This window comes from Haliotis rufescens, unplaced genomic scaffold (genome assembly GCF_023055435.1).
Source record: "Haliotis rufescens isolate VD_foot unplaced genomic scaffold, xgHalRufe1.0.p SCAF_7, whole genome shotgun sequence".
Classification (NCBI taxonomy): domain Eukaryota; kingdom Metazoa; phylum Mollusca; class Gastropoda; order Lepetellida; family Haliotidae; genus Haliotis; species Haliotis rufescens.
The window spans coordinates 41807933-41828767 of record NW_025964361.1 but is presented as its reverse complement, the minus strand read 5'-3'; positions in this window follow the sequence as shown (position 1 = coordinate 41828767).

The window sequence follows — 20835 nt, the reverse complement described above, 5'->3', positions numbered from 1 at the left end:
ACAATTACTTACAGAGTGTAAATAGATTTATCAACCCACGTTGATATAAGCGACATTCATCACAAAGATGTCTGGCTGACTGGCAAAACAAATCCTTACTTACACTCCAATAAGGTTCTTAAAACAAAGGACATGTACCACATTGTGTTCCAAGTAACAAGATACAAGCATCTGTTCCAATGAATCAAACATCTAATCTTCAGCACACATAAATATGCCAGTCTTTTCTCTCTATTCTTCATTTCCAAAGGTTTCCAACAAAACTTTTTGTTGTTCTGGACAAAAATAAGCAGTTTGAGCATATAAACAGATTAGTGAGAATGTGCCAGTAAATTGTTCGTAATGTCACATCAGAAGATTAGCAGCTAGAAAAAAACATGCAAAAAGGTTTCTTAATTAGGAGTGCCCTCAAACTGGGTTGATATTCCCTTGATTACCTCTATGAAGCAGTCCCAGGTTGGGTACAAACTGATCTATCAGACAACATGCAAACACCTACTTCCTTAATCACATTCCACATCTGATTCTCCTGCCCAATCACAGATGATCTTTGAGGGCATATGAAATATCATCTGATTCCCAGGCTTACAGGACAAGCTGACATTGGTGGATACATGATCCATCATTCACAGTCAGGCACGTTTTTTTGCTGGCCAAATAACTTGAGAAAACCTCAGTCACTTGAGATCTATTACAAAAAGTCAGCTTCATGTGATCAGAGAATTGTGATACACTACTCAAAACATTTGATAGGAATACTCTGAGTGGGATGTGAAAGGGTGTGATTGGCTGCTTGAAGATGGCTGCTTGAAGGTGGAATACAAATAGTATCCCATGTTGCCATAATAATAATGATAATAATAAATCCATTTATAACGCGGCATGCAGATTCCATTCACCAAGTGGATGCTGACAGCGCTTCACGATTATTACCCCGTTCAATGGATCAGTGAGCACTCAATTTTCATTCTCAGCTCCATGAGGAGTATACAACCCAAGCTGCCTGTGAGGCGCTAGAAGGTTAACAGCCACATTACCATCTCATCCTACCGGGTACCCACTCACTGCTGGGTGAACAGAGGCACATTTCGAACAAAGTCACTTGCCTAAGGAGACACCACATGTGGTACATGTGCTTCAGTGTGGGGCAGGACTGAATCCCTAGAAACTCTCAGGACTCAAGCTGCATAACGTGGTCACCCATCTCTGAGACCGACGTTGATTTAGCGCACCTGATTTGTGGCCTGTGCACTGTGCACAGGACAACGTGCTACCTGTCCATTACATGCCACATGTTCAGCGTCATTTAAAGTTACTAAAAGTAAGTACACAGTCCAAGTAAACCAGATGCTGACCTCCAGTTGACAGTATGAAATAGCGTGAGTGAGTATGGTTTTATGCCGCTTTTAGCAATATTCCAGCAATATCACAGCGGGGGACACCACAAATGGGCTTCACACATTGTACCCATGTCAGGAATCAAACCCGGGTCTGCGGCATGATGAGTGAAAGCTTTAACCGCTAGGCTGCCGGAATGCCTGTATGAAATAGACCAGATTCCCTCTCAAATGTCGAGTTGTCATATGTGAAACAGCATCAGATATGTGGATGACATGGAATTTCTAGTTGTGAGTTTTGGGGACTTTCAGTAATGATTTGGGCTGGTTGGTTGGTTTGTTGTTTAACGCCGCACTCAGAAATATTCCAGCTTTACGACAGTGGTCTGTAAATAATCGAGCCTGGACCAGACAATCCAGTGATTTATATCACGAACATCGATCCACGCAATTGGGATCGATGACATGCATCAACCAAGTCAGCGAGCCTGACTACCAGGTTCCGTTAGTCCCCTTACGACTAGCATAGTCGCCTTTTATGGCAAGTCTGGGTTGCTGAAGACTTATTCTACCCCAGATCTTTGCGGGTTAATGATTTGGGGGTCCTAGGGAGGAAATAGGGATCCCAAGGTGACCACTGTATAAAAAATACAGTACTCGTGAAGCTTTATATGATAATTTTCGAAGGGTATTTCCTTGTTTTAATCCAACTGGTAGAAGAAAATCTAACAGGGGAGTCCAAACGTTGATTGCATTTTCTTATCAAACTAGAAATATCAGACAAATCTAATGTGAATGCTGCATTTGAATTGGTTTCAATGATTCAAACAAGATTTATTATTCTCCTTGAGACTTGCAGTGCATTTCTTTGGTGACAATTCTCAAATGTTCTATGTGTAAAGGACACGATATATTGTTTACAGTATAAAACACTGGTGGCTTGGTTTGTCACGTTCTGAGCATTCAGGATTTATGGTTGTGATGTAATAGAGGTTATGTATTTGAAATAATTATGGTAGTTCTTCAATGAGATATCTTCAATTAATCAAATGTCAAGACTGCATTTTCAATATGGCTGTTGTATGTGGCATCCATGTTTTGTTTTTGTTGCTGAAGGCCTTTCTCGGCAATATTCCAGGAAAACGACAGCAGACAATCCAGTGAGTGACATCATGAGCATCGATCTATGCAACTGGGATACAATGACATGCATCAACCAAGTCAGAGAACATGACCACCTGATTCAGTTAGTCGCCTCTTATGATGAGCATGGTTTGCTGAAGACTCATTCTAACCCAGATTTTCATGGGGATGTAGTATCCATGTTTAACATTGGATTGAATCTTTGTGGATGGATGGATGGATGGATGGATGGATGGATGGATGGATGGATGGACAGACAGATGAAAATGCACCATGACAAAGTAAGTTCATATGAACTTTCATTTCAGTTTGGCTTATAAAATGAGTGAAAAGGTTTGACAGATTCTACAAGGGATCGATTCAAAATCAAATAAATGGTAAATGAATGTCAAATGTTTGTATGTTATGTTGGTAGGTTTTGCTTGTTAAGAAAGCAGAGGACAGAGCAAGTAGACTCCCTCATTTCTCAGTAGACAGCACAAAGAAGATTACGAAATATCTCACACCAAGAAGGTCAGACAGCAATTTCCCTTATTAGGCATAGATCTTACACCGTATAAGCATCATGCAACGACCAGCAAAACCATTTTAGAAGATCAGGCAACCTGCTTGGATCCGGACACATCATTAGTTTGTCTATTTATAAATCTTATAAACTGGTATATCTAACACTATTTTGTAAATATTGATTTTATAACATGTGACATCTTGTTACTTAAAACTCCAGCCAACTGTTATGATGAATTAGTATGGTTTGGATCAGTTTTTCTATTGATAAATTTGTGCGTAAAAAATCAGTTCTTTCAGCAAAGCAATAATTGATTTAAGGAATAACAATATTCTGCCAAATGTAATCATAGGTCATAATGGTTGTCTGCTTATGAACAACAAGTGGCCATTTTGGCGGCCATATTGATTTTTCAATATTTGACTTTACCCCAATAGATATTTGTTCTAAATCTCCTCAAACAGCACCGAGAGATTAGTGAATGAATTTTGTTTAAATTGACATATTTAAAACCATGTCAACAGGACCTGCATCACAGAATTTCAAATAAATTACCTGAAATAAATCTTGGCCTGTTAAATAGCAATCCAACATCCCACAGATCAAACAGGACTCAATATCAAACTAAGAAATAGATTTTTCTTTCAGTTCAGACTATTTGGAGAACAAAGAATAAAGTCTCACACATCAAAAGATCAGGACAGCATTTCAATATCAGCTTTCATGATTTAGATTCACCCATCCATGACATCATCTTGAGTGAGGCTGAAGTTGACTTGGTGGGAGGAACACAAAAGGTCTCCATATCTTGAAACATGTACCCCATGCTACTTATGAAAAGAATGAAACAGAAATGTTTTCAATTGATAAAATCCACGGACAGACCAGGGAAGCCTTCAAGTACTTCCTGTGAGGATCAGAAGGACATATTTGAAAGAACTTCTGAAGGTGAGATGTTTAAGGTGGTAAAACAACCAGTCAAGCATTTGCAGTGATTCCACCATACCAACGGGCATAAGAGGGTTTCATGGCGTGAGTACGTTCCTTAGGACTTTACTGAAGAAAAAAACCCATCAAAGTTGCCATTACCAGTTATGATTAAACAAAAAGGAGTTATTAGCTTTTCTCAAACAATATGTTGTGACTTGTGCGAGTTGGGTTTAACATGCTTTGAGTGAGTGAGTGAGTGAGTGAGTGAGTGAGTGAGTGAGTGAGTGAGTGAGTGAGTCGCTTTTAGCAATATTCCAGCAATATCACGGTAGGGGACATCAGAAATGGGCTTCACACAATGTACCCATGTCGAATCGAAACCGGGTCTTCTGTTAGACGAGCAAACGCTTTAACCACCAGGCTACCCGACTGCCCCTAACATGCTTTGAACACTATTCCAGTTATATCATGGCATCTTAGCTTAGTGTGGGAAGAAAGTCTTAAGTGATGCAGGTCTCAGACTCATCACATGGAAAATGTGGTACTTTGGTTCCAACAAGTATAGGCATTACACATGCATCCATGTGGGAATAAAACCTTGATGAGCAAACACACTAGCCACAGGACCAACACACTATAGTCCCTTAAGAAAGTTCATCATCCAGTCAACGATTTGCCTGGTAAGTCGTCTACTCTCTGTATAATTGAACGAGTGTTGTTTTTCTCAGACAGTCAGTAATATTTTAGTGATATCACACTAGCCTGTAAATATCTCAGTCTAGGCCAGCAAACCAGTGATTGGCAGCATGAGTAACATCCTCATCAGTCATAAAGACCAGGATAAGATACAGGGTACCTATTCCACATCCTCCCGAGTAGGGCAGGATATTGTCAGTCATTTTGTGAACACCTGGTGTCATTGTTTACAATCATTCATGAGTCTTAAGGTCTGTCTGAATTTGTTGCATTCATTGTGTTAACCATTAGGCCTTGGTGTGTGATTTAGTGTATAAAGTGAATACGCCAGAAAATGAAGACTAAAACAAACCTAATTAAACGCAACTCACTCACTCTTCAATGGAAGCACCATAGACTGCTATGTAGTATGACGTGAGTTATTAAAGATCAATGCCTTTTACCAGGAGCAGAGGGTGTAAGAACATGCTAATGATTTGGTGACCAAAATATATTGGTGAGGCTAGGTGAAATAGGGTTTTACATCACGTTCAAAATAAATTTAACTTTAATAGCAATATGTCTGTCTGTCTGTCTGTCTGTCTTTCTGTCAGCTTGTACTAGTCCGGACTGATGCTGATTTTATCGTGCTAGTGCTATGTGATAACATGCCACAGTTTAACATGGGTACCCCTCTCGGACACAGTATATAGACTCCAAGTCCTTATTTCATCCTCTTAATGCGAGCACCAGGCAGGGTAACAACAACTACCATCTTTTAACTAACGTCATTTGGTAAGACATCCCAGGATCAAACCACTGACTTTCCACAATCTCTAGGCACACTCTCTATCCTCAAGACCACGGAGGCGGTCCGGCAACACTGGCATAATACTGATCCACAATAACAGGGCTATCAGTATGAACAACAATCACTGGTGCTACTGTTCAATGACAATACCGATCAGTAAACAGATATTCAGACTCCAGTTTGTGCCAACCATTTTATGAATGATCCTGCTTGAGCCCCCCAGTGTCAATCAATTAGTCAGAAAGTCACAGTCCAGAAATCCCGACACCACTCTGTCTAAATCTGGTAGCAAATGAACCTCAGATGGCATCAAGTGTCTGCCCTAGCAATTTGTGATCCTAATGTGACATAATTTATCAATATGCGTAGACACATAAGACTAATTATGCCTAATAAGTAGTCGTTGAACTCTGCTGAATAGGTCATTCGTTTGGGGTGAAAATTGTTTGATCTTTCCATGATGATGATGGAGTGTTGTGTCATTTGAAAGACTAATAAACGTTAAACCGGATCGGAATATTGAATAGATTATGATTTTCTATCAATAAACCTAATATATACATGGTTCTGGCTGGCTAAATCCCTTTGCAGTTATCAGTATTTTCTTTGATGTTATAGGTGCGAGTCATCCATGATGAATAGTAGTGGTTTGACTGTTTGTTTGTTGTTTAAATTCCCACTTAGCAATATTCCAGCTATATTACGGTAGCCTGTAAATAATCAAGCCAGGACCAGACAAACCAGTGATTGATATAATGTGAAACAACCCATGCTGCTGGAGAAAGATGACACACAATCAACGAAGTAACCAGATACATCAAGTCAGCTCTCACGAATCTGCGTCAGAATCTGAAAAATCAATTTTGAAAGCAAATGGTTTAAATTTCATCTCTAATTTTAGAAAAGTAGAAATATCAGCTGAAAAGAGTTGATGCAATGGGTTTTTTCTGTTGTTTTTATGTGTACAAACTGGATATATGTGCAACAATAATGATTTCTAAAGAATGACATTCATCAGATCAAGGCCTAAAGCATGTTACAATGCAATTTGAAATTGTCAAACACTATATACGTAGATGAAAAAAGGTTGAATTTAATTTTTTTCAGTTTCTTGAATGCATACTTTCAACACTTTCTTGTTATTGCTTTTTCCCATAACAAAATATTGCTCCAAAGACTTAACCTCCTTACTTGAAGTATTAAACATTGATGAAAAGAATCAATCTCTCACCCAATGCCAAATCTTTCAAATTGGCACCTGTCAGTCGAAAAACCTTCCGATCATTAAATCTTGACAAGCAGTTCAGGGGAGAGAATTCATAATGTGGCCGTTAAAAAAACCATAATGGATGCCAAAGTCATACACTGTAGTGCAAAGGAGAATATGTTAGACACAAAATAAACGTAAATTACAGAAATCTTAAAACTCTCCATTACATTCAGTGTGTATGCTGTCACTTCAAGGCTTAAAGATCAGCATGGCTAAAGAATATACACTCTTCTGTCGTGCTGCCATACATGGCCACCAATACGCATCAGAGAAGTAAATCTACCCACTTCGTCTGCTATGCAGGTCTGCCCAATTAGCAAACAAATATCCCTGATTCGGAAGTCTCCTCTAAGAGGATGGCAAATTAAATCACTCAACTGGTCGACTTCATGTGAGCCAGTATTAGGCGACGCTTAGACAGGCAAACATTTAGAGACATCTTTTTGGGACAGGCATTTACAGCTAGTTATCCCTCTAAACATCAAATCTTTTCAAACAGAACAAATGAAGTAATTCATATGGATAACTTGTGTGAACCTCGGCAGTAACTTTACCTAACGGCACAGCAGAAAGCAAAATCAATTACGTGTCTCTTAAAGGCACTACATAGTATAAAACCAAATGCCACTAACAGTTGTAATTCAGCAGTCGGAATCCCTTCAGCAAAACATGCGTATGAAGCTATCTCCCAAAGCTAAAAAATCAATGCGAAATTACACCGACTCGAGGCGTATACGATTCTATAGCCTCACATGCATGATTTTATTAATAAAACGGTGCAGCATGGCATGGCGTAAAAAAAATCTCCAACTAATACGCACATGACCTAAACAACGAGTGTCATTCCCATCCAGTTATTTATTAAAACATCCTCGAGTGTTTTTCATTGTGGTGTTTATGCCTTAGCCTGATTTTACTGTTACTTTGTAGCTTCGGACAGTCAATGACAAGTTTCGGTACCACATACTACTCCATGGGGAATTAGAACGTTTGTTAAGCGAACAAATCAATCAGTTTAAATATCAGACATGGGCGATACTTTAACTCAATAAATTACAGCCAAGTTCAAAGGAAATAGTGAAGCTCTGTCACTCTTTGGACTTCTAACGTGATCATATTTACCGATCTGTTATATACGCTCGTTATCTGAAATGATCCATGTTATGATAGAATTACGATCAACTTGAACACACTGCACTAGACAAAAGTCACAGCACCTGTTGGCTTCAAAAAAGGGATGATGAAATAAGGCGGCACATGTCTTCATGCAAAGTTTTATTGTAATGTTTCAATAAATTCAAATATATTTCATGTTTTTTCAACTTCACACGATGCAATCATGATATATAATGGTACATATGCTCTTGAAATTCAAATTTATGAGACATTTTATACAGCAGTAATATGACACATAATGAGTCATAAATGTGAAGTCTGTCTTACACAAAGAAGTCTTTGAAGGTCCACTGTGGGTTGTAACAACTTCAAATGATATAAAAGCAATATAGGACTTGAAGCTGAAGGATTTTATCTTTTTTACCGAAGTTCAATGAAGTTAACAAGGATTGTCTGTGCCCTTTTCACATTAGCCACAAGATGATAGACATATATACAAGATGATATATAATGACGTCCTGTTACCAGAAGGTGAATAAAATATGCCGATGCGTATATCAGCTCTATCAGTCACCTGATGAAGGAGCAAGAAGAAGCTCTGAAACGTTGTGACAAAGAATAAAAGAAGTTGCTATTCATAAAAAAGTGTCATGTATTCACACCATTATATTTTTTAAAATTGTTTTGTGTTTAACGCTGCACTCAGCATAGTCCAGCTTTATGACTGTGGTCTGATTGTACTGGTGAGTGAGTGAGTTGGATTTAACGCCGCTTTTAACAGTATTCCAGTTATATCACAGCGTGTCAGCTTAATGTGGGAGTAAAGCCCGAAGTGATGCAGGTCTCGGACGTTTACCACTTCGGTGAAACCCACGAGCACGGGTATGGTGCTGACAAAACTAGAAACATAATCGGGGCAGCCAGGATTCGAACCCCCAATCATAGGTTTCTGGTGTGCCCAAGGGACGCAATTCTGCACAGTGAATCGCGGTGCAATGATGGTTTTAAAGTGCTGACCCACTGAGATACCATGCCGCAGTTTAACATGGATACCCCACTCAGGAACAGTTTAACGACTCTGAGCCAACCAGTCCTTGTTTTATCCACTTAATGCTGAGCACCAGGCAGGGTAACAACAACTACCATCTTTTAACATTTTTTGGTATGGCATGGCCGGGGATTGAACCCACAACCATCGTCTCTCCAGGGAGACGTTCTATCCACTGGACCATGGAGGCAGTTCTTTATGTATGTGATAATCAATCTGGGTATGTCAAAACATAAACTGACACCATACTTTCTTGTGCATCAAGCACACATTTAAAAAAACAGACAGCTGTATAGATGCTTATTATACATGTAGACAATGTGTTTTGATGTTTGCCAAAGTAAAAACATTACTGCTTTGATGTAACACCAGAAATAGCATATCAACAAATCCACACTAAAGTAGTTTGGTTATAAAATGTGTTCAGTACATGTCTGGCTTTAAATTTGTAATCACTTAAATTAATTTAATTAAATTGATATAAACCAGTGACCCTGGAGATATGCGACATAAATCTTGATGTGAACCCAACCAGTGACCCTACGAGCTCCTTTCCAGCACGTGACACCTTCGTTACATATCGCTGCCATCAGTGAAGCAGCCATAACAAGAATCATGAAATTTGCACTCTAACCCTAAAACAAGTCACGTTTATATTTTTGTTTATGTCTTTGGGAATGCCATCATAGTGAATTTTTAAAAGCAGATATCTCAGATGAATTTACCTTTTTGTTTGCTTAATCAGATTGGTTCGAGATTACAGATGAATGGAAAATCAGTCGTCCTCCCCCTTACATTTTTACAATCTCAATTACATGATAGCAGAAATGAAAAAGAAATTCAAATAAACAAAGAAACTAATTTAGCAAGGGTTAGAGAATTTGGCGTCATGGCTGTCATCTCTTCTTTGTAAACACAACGGTCAGTCAGTTGTTGGTCAGAGTTTAACTCCAAGCATGGTGAAGGTGTGACTGGTGCCAGTGATAGTATAGATAGCTCCGCGAACGGTCTATCACTGTGAGGAGCTTGATGACTCTGGGGCAAAGGGACATAACTCTTGATGAGAACCAAGCCAGTGACCCTGGAGCTGAGGGACATAACTCAAGCTACACACAAGTTGTGAACTCAAAGACCATGATGCTAACCTTGCCCCCTCCAGGATTAGAACATCAAACAGTCTACAATTAGTGTCAAAATAGACCTATCTAGCCTCTCAGCCGTACACTCCAGACTGAAGTATGAGACTTTAATATTGCAATTTTACCTCCTGTCCATGCTTACATCACCACTGCTATAAGCCACTGTCATAAATCTGACTTTCTATCAAATATTAAACATCCTGAACAATTAATTCAATTTGCTGGGAGTCCATGATCACCTTATGACGATTTTATATCGTAGATAAATAATCCATGGTATCGAGCATACAAGGTTGATGGCGGTGGGCGAGTCAGGTCCTGTGTGGGTGAATGACAGAAGAGCGACGTGTGAAGATTTTATGGTGGTGTATAGACGGTAAGACCAGCATTTGTTGAGTGGGAACAAGGCGTCAAAATTATAGCCATGCCATTTGGTCTTGATAAAAGACAGGCAACTAATCACACAGGTTTACAGAGCTGATGCTGCTACCTTCCACCATGAAAATGATTGAGCTAATGGGTTCTCACATCTCAAGTTTGTTTGATGACAAAATGGTATCAAAAGAGAAACGGTGGTTGGGCAGACTGTAGACGTTAGTCGGCAAACGTTTCAAACTCCGGCTATGTTTATACCATCAATTTCATTAAACAATTTGCAGAAAATTGAATGATAGCCCAGCAAACTCTTTGTAATGTGGACATTTAAAAAATCTTCTCGGTAATACTAGGGTCAGCACGTGTGTCATCTCAGGGAGTGAGGGGGAGAGTATATTACAGCTGTGTCACCAGTACCAGGCAGTAGCTGAATCGGTTTAGAGAGGCGGTCAATGAGTGAGTGAGTGAGTGAGTGAGTGAGTGAGTGAGTGAGTGAGTGAGTGAGTGAGTGAGTGAGTGAGTGAGTGAGTGAGTGAGTGAGTGAGTGAGTGAGTGAGTGAGTGAGTGAGTCTTTATTAATGCGGGGGGGCTGAAGACCTGGAGCACTAACTTGGTTGGTAGATGTGAGTTGGGTTTAACACCACTATCAACAATATTCCAGTTATATCACGGCATGTCAGCTAAATGTGGGAGGAAAGCCCAAAGTAATGCAGGTCTCACATTTACCACTCTAGTGAAACCCACGAGCACGGGAATGGTGCTGACAAACCTGGAAACATAATTGGGTTCTGGTATACCCAAGGGATGCAACTCTGCACAGCGAATTGAAGCACCTTAGATGACTGGGCCACACATGACCCTTACTTGGCTACACCCTGCTTGGTTCAGGAAGAAAGTCGAAGACTACAAGGAAATTACCATGACAACTCCACCAAGAAGGAAGTGAGGTGGGGTAAAATGGGGTTTAACGTGGCATCCATGTGACTCCATGCATTTGTGTGTGTGTGTGGCTGCTTGCACTAGTCCGGACTGATGCCGATTTATAGTGCTAGCCCATTGTGATACCATGCTGCAGTTTAACATGAATACCCCACTCAGACACAGCATACTGACTCGGACCCGACCAGTCCTTGTTTTAGCCCCTTAAGGCCGAGCGCCAGACAGGGTAACAACAAGTTCCATCTTTTAACGTTTTTGGGTATGATGTGGCCGGAGATCAATTCCCTGGCCTTCCAATCTCCGGGCGGATGCTCTACCACTAGACTACAGAAGCGATCCAACCAAGAGATGACATCTGGGCATACAAACACAAACAAAAGAATACCCTTGTGGATTGAGGAAGGTTATATCCAAAAGACCTTGTATATTAAGTGATGCCATCTTAAATCCCCATTTTCTAATCTAATATTTTCATATATTTATGACTTAAAGAACAAACCATTGTGTAGAGCCTAATCATCTCTACAGACGATCCTTACTTCACAGTGATAGTCACATCTGAGGAAATGCTTACAGAATTACATTTACAGTTAGAAGTTTTATTAAATTGCAGAATTTTTTATTTTCTTGTCAAAGTGTCATAGCTCATGAGGGATGCTTTGTTTCCAAGCCAAAGCCATTGTTGGTCATGACACAGAATTAATTTTATTCCCTTTTTGACAGAATTATCAAATTCACAAAACTAATATCATTACTTCAACGGCATTGAAACAAAGTTCAGAAATTGTATTCCTCTGAGTGAAATGACTGGTATCATGGAATGATCAACACAAAAGCATTGCACTCACATCACTGAATACTTCCATACAGCATATCAAAGCACAATAAAGAATTATTTTTCAGTAAATGTTTTTTGGCTAAGTTTATGACAGAACAGCATCCAGCTGAACCTTTTTAAGTAACCTCTGAAAGATGAACAATTAAGAAGAAAAAAAGCATTAAGCATATATGTGTTGCTGAAAGAACCCCCTTAACCCTATGTTCTAGGTTAATATGATAAAACTGAACAATAACCATCACATCACAAAAAGAGTAACTTTACAACATTTTGTTTTTCTTACATTTTTTCTCACGTTAGATCCAATTGCTAAACCAGCGTAGGACTTGATACAAAAATAAAACAAATGTCAAAAAAACAAATAACAAATGTACCTGTCTTATAACAGCAATTTTAAAACATTATGTGCAATTCATGTAGCATTAAGTGGAAACAATCTGTAACACAGTGTAATGTCTTTATAACTCAGATCCCAGTCCGTGCAAGAGCTTTATGATAACTCGAGAACAATGTGATTTTTTTTATATTTGAAAATACTGATAATTTCAGGAATAAATTTTGCAAAGCCATGACTTGCAAGGTTTGTGTCACAGATGGTCTCAGAACAGACGAATCAAATCTCAGTTATCTATAACCATTGGCGCCAACGGCTCAAATAATGGAATCGGCATGTAAGATACCAAGAATGTTCTGGTGGCCTTCCAGAGTAATATGTTTATCTCTGTGGAAGTATTCTAGCACTCAAACATTCTATGGTGAATAAAAGAGCTAAAAGCAACATTAACTGGTTCAGAGTCAATCACAAAACCCAGTGGTCAAAGAATATCTGGCCATCTTCAACATTCCAGACCTTATCTGATCTGGTCTCACATTAGCATCTGATCTATGGGGCAAATTCAATTGTTTCTTGTTGGCACTGGGATGATTAACCCATAAATAGCTAGTGTTAACCCATAAACTGTAGAACAGGGAAGACCTAGGCTACAGGGAAGAACCAGGGACACTGGTATCTCCATATTAAATCTCAAGAGGTTGTGATGATACTGGGAGCTCTATACCACATCCCAGTCAGGGAACCAAGATTAGGAAGAAATATTAGGCTATTGTTTGTATCAGTCATTTTTAGATTAATTTAATGGTGTGATTCAAGCAAAATAATTACATTCTATTAATTGATTAATGCTCTGTGGTTAGTAAGATGCCGAAAAGATTTTATGATTTTATATTTAACATGACAATGATTAACTTGAATATGTAATTACCAAACAATTCTTCTTTTAAAAATTCATCCAAAGTAGGAATCTATTTACACCATCTATGAATTAAAGCAACAAAATTATTTCCAAAATCATATGAATTCTCTGCTAAAAGAAGAATCAATTGAACAATTTCAACTATATCATAAGCATGGGTTTATGAATCAGTATCAATAGTGATGACACTATGTGTTTGCTAAATGTTGAGCATATCCTGCCCCACTGATGGCACCCATCACAAACACATGCAAAGGAAAGTCCACTGTTAACCTGAAAAAACCCATATGCAAAAGTCAAAATGGGAAATTACATTGGACATGATTTTTGTCATCAATGCATCAAATTTGGAAATGTCTTCCACATATCTACCATAGATCTTTCCTAAAACTATAAGGCGTGTTCGTATTTCTCATATTTTACCCCAACTTTTTTTTAAGACAGTACACAACACAATCATTAGTTATTTGAGTTAATAAAATTGTATAGAACCTTATGTTAGAAATATCTCAATGGAAAGGCCAAATTATTTTAGCTGAAAATTGTTTTTGCTATGGGTAGATTGTTTCTAAATGATGTAATCATATTTACTAGTAGCTAGGTTGTACCCTCCCCTATGAGGGTGTCCTGTATGATAAAAAATTCTTCATTCTTGATTCAATCAATATACAACATTAAATGAGATGCTTCTAATTTGGGAGAAACGTTGTACTCATTACATAATATTTCTGCAAGGTTATTTCTTATTGTTTCCTTAAGTTGTAAAGAATTCACTTGTCATTTTATCATAACTTCACATTATTTCCTTAAACTTAAATTGGTTCTCACAGATGTTTATTCTCCTTGAAAATATTTGAAATCTCCATCATTTAACTCAATCTGAAAGAAAAAAATCACAAGTTTGGTCTCCTGTAACCCCAGGGTAAGACAGAACATACTGCTACAATTTATACAGCTTTCATTCCTAACGCTCCAGAACAGCAAAGCCAATTGAGCAGAACGTCAAAAAAAAGCTTTCATGACCTCAAGCTTAATATTTTCATCTTGATTTTTTTCCTTTTCACAAAACACAATTCTCAAAGAAAGGATAGGGCATAGAGCACTGTGCTGATGGAGGGTCTTGTCTTGGTAGTCTCTTGTTCAATGGTGCTTGCAATAATTTTGGCTTGAAGCATTTGTGATGGAGAAATATTTCTGCCCATTTGAAAAGCTGAGGCCATGAAGAGTTTTCCAGTACATTAAACTTTCAATTAGTGAAGGCAACAGTTTCACACTCATGACTATCCCAACTCTGTCACATTTGTCAGGGGTTTACAATTTCAGGAATCCAATCACAGAATTTCTCAAGACCTGGGAATTCCATACTAATTGAGAAATGAGTAACTTTGGCAGTTAGTTCACAAAATATGGCTAAACCATCACCATGGGAACACACATAATGCTATAACAGTTATTCCTTAAAGGAATCTCATTGGTTGTATTGGGAAATTCTAAGATAAAGTTGACAGAAAGAAAATGAATTACTTGTGCCACATCGTGTAATACATGTTTTTTATGTGGAAATCCGACTGATGAAACAATAATACCTTTGAAGTCGAAAAACAAATTGAAAACAGGTGATTCAAACTGGTTGATTATTTTTAAAATGTTAATCAACCTATGAGAGCCATTCCTCTGGTAGTTACTAGTTTTTCACAAGTTTCGACCTGTCACTGGATTGCTCCTCCTTTCATTGATATTCTACAGAGGAGAATTTAAGAATGCCTATTGGTTTGATTCTGTGAATTGTCTCAGGAGATGCTGCATGCCACTAGCCAAAACTGCCTTTCAGAAAATAGTTATTCTAGCAGTGCCCAATGTACATATTTGAAACATGATGATCTTTTAACATATATAGAGTCACTTCTTTGATAGGCATTTAGAAGTTGGAGTACTAAGTAAGGATAAGAATTTATGGATGAACAACTTGACGGATGAACATAACTTGCTTGATAACGGTGTTAGAACTACACTGAAGCGTCGCTCTTAATTGTAATAAAGAAGTTGTTCATCCATAAATTTCTTATCGTTGCATATATAAAGTCAGATAATAACATATAGCTCTAATAAACACAATATGGTACTATATTTTCACAGATGACTCATTTCTTAAGGTAACAATAAGGTTCAATATATATATATATACTAGCACATTGCTGGTAACTCATTGTTCAATATATATATATATTGTATATATATGCATGTTACTCATTGTTCTATATATACACATGTACATATGCACATTTGTCATCATTCACTATACATATGCATGTTTCTCAAGTCAATATATATATACTATATATATACCATATTTACTTGAGTATAGTGCACACCCATGTATAATGCGCACCCCCGTCTAGCGGATTCAGTATTTTGGAGAGAAAAAATAAAATATTATGCGCAGAAAAAAATTACACTGTACCCCTTCAGCACATATTCGGGTAAACGAATTGGGGATGAGAAACTTGGTCAGTACAAATTTGAAATTTGAGATAAAAAAATTAGCAGACATGTTGATTTACCGTTTAAATTGTATTTTTGTTCTGCGAGGTTTTGTTTTACATCCAGGGATTAAGATTACCTCGTGTATTTTTTCGTAAACTGAGCTGGAAACAGCAATCAGCTGTATACACATTTTCTACGAATCTACCGGTGATTCGGTCAAGACACACCTGATTTATATACCTGGTATGCATGTTTCTCATTGTTCTGAATGGCAATGAGAAAAAATAGCTTTCTGTATTTGTCAATTTCTATGTCTTACCATTAACTCTACATCTCTGTTTCATACTATTGCTTTGTTTTGTCATCATTGTGATATTGCAAGTATTATCAAATTGGATATTTGTGTAATTTTTCTTATCACCAAATGTCATTCAATATGTGAAGAGTTTAGCATTTCCAATATAAAGTTTCATTTAACTATAACAATGCGTGAGTTTTGCAAAATGCTGTTTAAAAAGTATCTAATTCAGTTACATCACATCCTTGTGGAATAACTTGACTTGGGAGGTAAGTCCTCGAGCGACCAGTGACAGTGACAATCATCACTATGGTGAAACCTGCAAGCATGGCTAAAGGAAGCCATCAAGCTGTACCCAAAGGCTAGAAGACATAAAGTAACATGTGACTTTAATACATCACAATGAATGTCTCTTTTTGCACACACCTGTGTCATAACTACCGCCACAACAACTTGATTGAACGTATCATGCAAAACAAGAACTTGAGAGTAGAAAACCCTGGTGGTGCTTAAACTAGTTCAATTAATCAGCCTCATTTCAGCATAAGGCAGCACTTGGAATGGATCATTACTAAATCACAAAATATGATTAGATGATCCTGATACTGCTAAGGGGGGTAACCCCGGAGCACCTTAAACCACTCGGCTGGGACATACATATCCCCTTCTGACAATAATGGAATACTTTTTGCGACAGCAGCATCTAAGAACAACATAATAAGATAACCATCTTATCAACTTGAAGTTGATACTTGGATCATACCAAAATGCAGTGATTTCAGTCACTGTATCAATAATTATGATTGGTGATTTGCAAAACAGCATCTTTTCTGTAACAAATTTTAAAGTTGGCATATGAATACAGATGGCTGTACACAGAAAATCATTTGATGTTTGATTTATTTCACAACCCAGAAGTGCCACAGCATTTCATTCCAAACTATCAGAAAAGAGTTGCACCTTTGCTCATTTCTTCATTTATTTTAACATCATTTTACCAAAGTGACAACCTTTCCTTTGTTGGCAGAGTGACCTTCAGTAAAGGGTCATCACCAAGATCACGATGCAGAACAGAAGGTCAAACCAAAACCTCCCTGTCAGCCAATTCTTGAGTGAGACATATTAGTTTTTCCTTACAACACCTCTTTACATCATTATCGAGACCTGAGATGAATTAAACTTCATTGTGGTTAGACAAGGGCGAAAACCTCAGACATACAACTACATAATGGACTTAACTACTTGACAGTCAGTAGGCCTTTATTTGATCCTCTATACAGTGATCAATACATAATATCACCACAGAGGCTAACATGGGATCTGATATGACAACTATTCTTTCATCTTTCACCTAATTTATGATACTTAAAAATAAACATGCAAGCTTGAAAATGAAAGCATATATTTTATTGTGAACATCAGATCAGTCAATAACGTTGTTCCCGATGAAAGGATTAGAGAGATTTAGAATCGGATGTCTTGTTCAATTTCCAATGCGCCTGATGGATCACCAGAGTTAGAGATCAAGACGAGATGAATAATATCCTATTTTATGTAACATCCACCTACAGATTTGGCAAAGGTTCATACAATGTCTGTGTGTCTAGACTGAACATGGGACGATATCTGGATCAGTTGAGAATAAATTTTGTTCAGACTTTGCGATGTCACATAGCTAATATGATCAAGGCTAAGGAATAATAAGGAATAATTTGACACTAAAGTTACAGTGTTTGAAATAAGAGGCATATGCTGTGTCATATCTACCAGCTTCCTGCAGTGATTATGGGATTAGAATCTTAAAATATTGTCTATGTCAAGTTTAGCAGAAATATATCAAACTGAAAAATTAATTTTGTTTTGTATGGGCTGTGAGGTTCCAGAAAAGTTTCAACTTTGACTTTTGCAGTTATATTTAAGAGAGGTTTATGGGATTAACTGAGGGCAGTGGCAAGGTGACCTACATTAAAGTCTGTTTTTTGTTTTATATTCGGACTTGGAGAAGCAGGGTCGTAGACACACCATGGAAGAAACAGATTGAAATTGGTGTTCAAATATTTATGGCAGAATTTACTTCATGAGATATGGTCATCATCAATGGCAATTCATGCAGATGAATAGAAGGGTTTCAAAAACAGTTCCATAGCTGATTAACTCTTCTGGTCCATATTTACAGTGAAATGTTTTAGAGTCTGGACCATCGGAAACATCTCCTTCCAGATAACCATGTTGGGAATATCTACACATATTGTCAGCATTATATCTCTGCACCCATGATTTGTTAACCAAGAATTTGTTAATCTGGAGAGCTTGCATCTTCCCGAGGCAAGGGAGTTAACTGACTATAAAAGTCCAGTTTCCACTCTTTCCGAACTAGGTTGGAATCATGGAGTTATATTTTAGCTGGACTAATGAGTCCATGCATAGGCCAATCAAAGTCGAGTGACAAAATCGATATCTGGTTTGTAAACTGCCATTTACAGTCAGTAATCTCACTTGCCTCGGGAAGATGGAGAACTTGACCATCTCCTTCCCATTGACATCGTCTCTGAGGTACGTGGGACTTATTGTACCCAGGTTCCAGAGACCTTAACTTCCTTTTTTTTTAATTTCATGTATACTGTGGTTTAAGATACCACTCAAGAAGTGAAAGAACACTCTTATATGGCAGTCAACGAGGCACTTGAACCCCAGGTTGTAGGGTGAGGGAGTGGCTTGGGTTCTATACCAATTTTGCAGCATTCAGTTTTCATGACATGTCAGATTAATGTGGGTGGAAAGCAATACATATACCATTTTGATGAAGCCCAGCAACACAGGTATGGTTCTGACTGACCACGGAACTAATCAGGGCAAACCTAGGATTCAAACCCATTAACACTGGATCCTGGCATACCAAATAAGCACAACTGTGCATAAATAGCAGCGCTTTTGATGAAATGGTGGCTTTATCAAATATGAGAATGAGTGACTTTGTTTTTTAGCAATATTCCAGCAATGTCACAGTTGGGGACACAAGAAATGAGTTTCACAAGTAGGGAATCTGACCCAGGCCATGAGCGTGACAAACGAATGCTTTAACCACAAGGCTACCCTACCATCCCTACCTAATTCAATGGTGAGGAATGTCTCTTGCAATAATACAGGTGCAATATTGCTCAATCTTCACTCACTAACTCTAGACCAGGGTTATTGGGTTTGTTTGAACTAACTAATTCAAATAAAAGATAAAATTATCTTGCAAAGACATTATTTTACCAGGTTCTTGACAGACTATCAACTTTGACATTGACAACTGAACCTTCAAAACATTGATTGGCATGAAAACATGGTCTGTGTTAAGGCGTCATTATGCAGTTGCTATCTAATTTGTTACATCTGAAATGTATCGGGCAACCACGCACTGACATTAATTTTCATGATCTCATGACATAACAAACTCTGGAGTCTGTTCCAAAATTCCCAATTCTCAATTCCCAATTCCCAGCCAGAGCTGGTTTTATTACACATGGGATGTTAAAGGATTTTTAGATATCACACAATTACACCATTTGACACGGAAATAAAAGATGTGTCGGTAAAATTCTCGTTTTTCCTTCATCATCTGTAAATGAACAAATTAACTTGAAGGGGCCACGATCCAATTCATTCTAAAACACAGTTACTTTACAGCACACCTAGCACTTAGACACTTGCTGGCTGAGAGTGGACCTTGTTAGGCAAATGTAAGAAATAAAAACAAATCGCCCTTGTCCTGGTGACAATGTGGATGAGGATTTAAAGCAGTGGTTGTGACTGTTTATCTAAACTAAAATGATTATGTCTGTCAAACAAATTTGAGTTGCCAAGTTTTATTGAATAAACTATTGATGGGAATAAACTTCCAAAGTTCTGTCATTATTTTCCTTATCACAAATATATGAATCATCTTCAAAATGCCATCACAAAGCTGGAATATTGCCGAGTGCGGCGTTAAACAGAAACAAATCACTGAACAATGCTAAGCAGCATGTGACCGATCAGCATCACTGAACAGGATTGAGCAATGCATGGGGTGCTCAGAAGGATATATCATGCAGTACTGGACAGGATTGAGCAATGCATGGGGTGCTCAGAAGGATATATCAAGCAGTACTGGACAGGATTGAGCAATGCATGGGGTGCTCAGAAGGATATATCATGCAGTACTGAACAGGATTGAGCAATGCATGGGGTGCTCAGAAGGATATATCAAGCAGCACTGGACAGGATTGAGCAATGCATGGGGTGCTCAGAAGGATATATCAAGCAGCACTGGACAGGATTGAGCAGTGAATGGGGTGCTCAGAAGGATATATCATGCAGTACTGGACAGGATTGAGCAAAGCATGGGGTGCTGAGAAGGATATATCATGCAGTACTGGACAGGATTGGTAAATGCATGGGGTGCTCAGAAGGATATATCATGCAGTACTGGACAGGATTGAGCAATGCATGGGGTGCTCAGAAGGATATATCAAGCAGCACTGGACAGGATTGAGCAATGCATGGGGTGCTCAGAAGGATATATCAAGCAGCACTGGACAGGATTGAGCAATGCATGGGGTGCTCAGAAGGATATATCATGCAGTACTGAACAGGATTGAGCAATGCATGGGGTGCTCAGAAGGATATATCAAGCAGCACTGGACA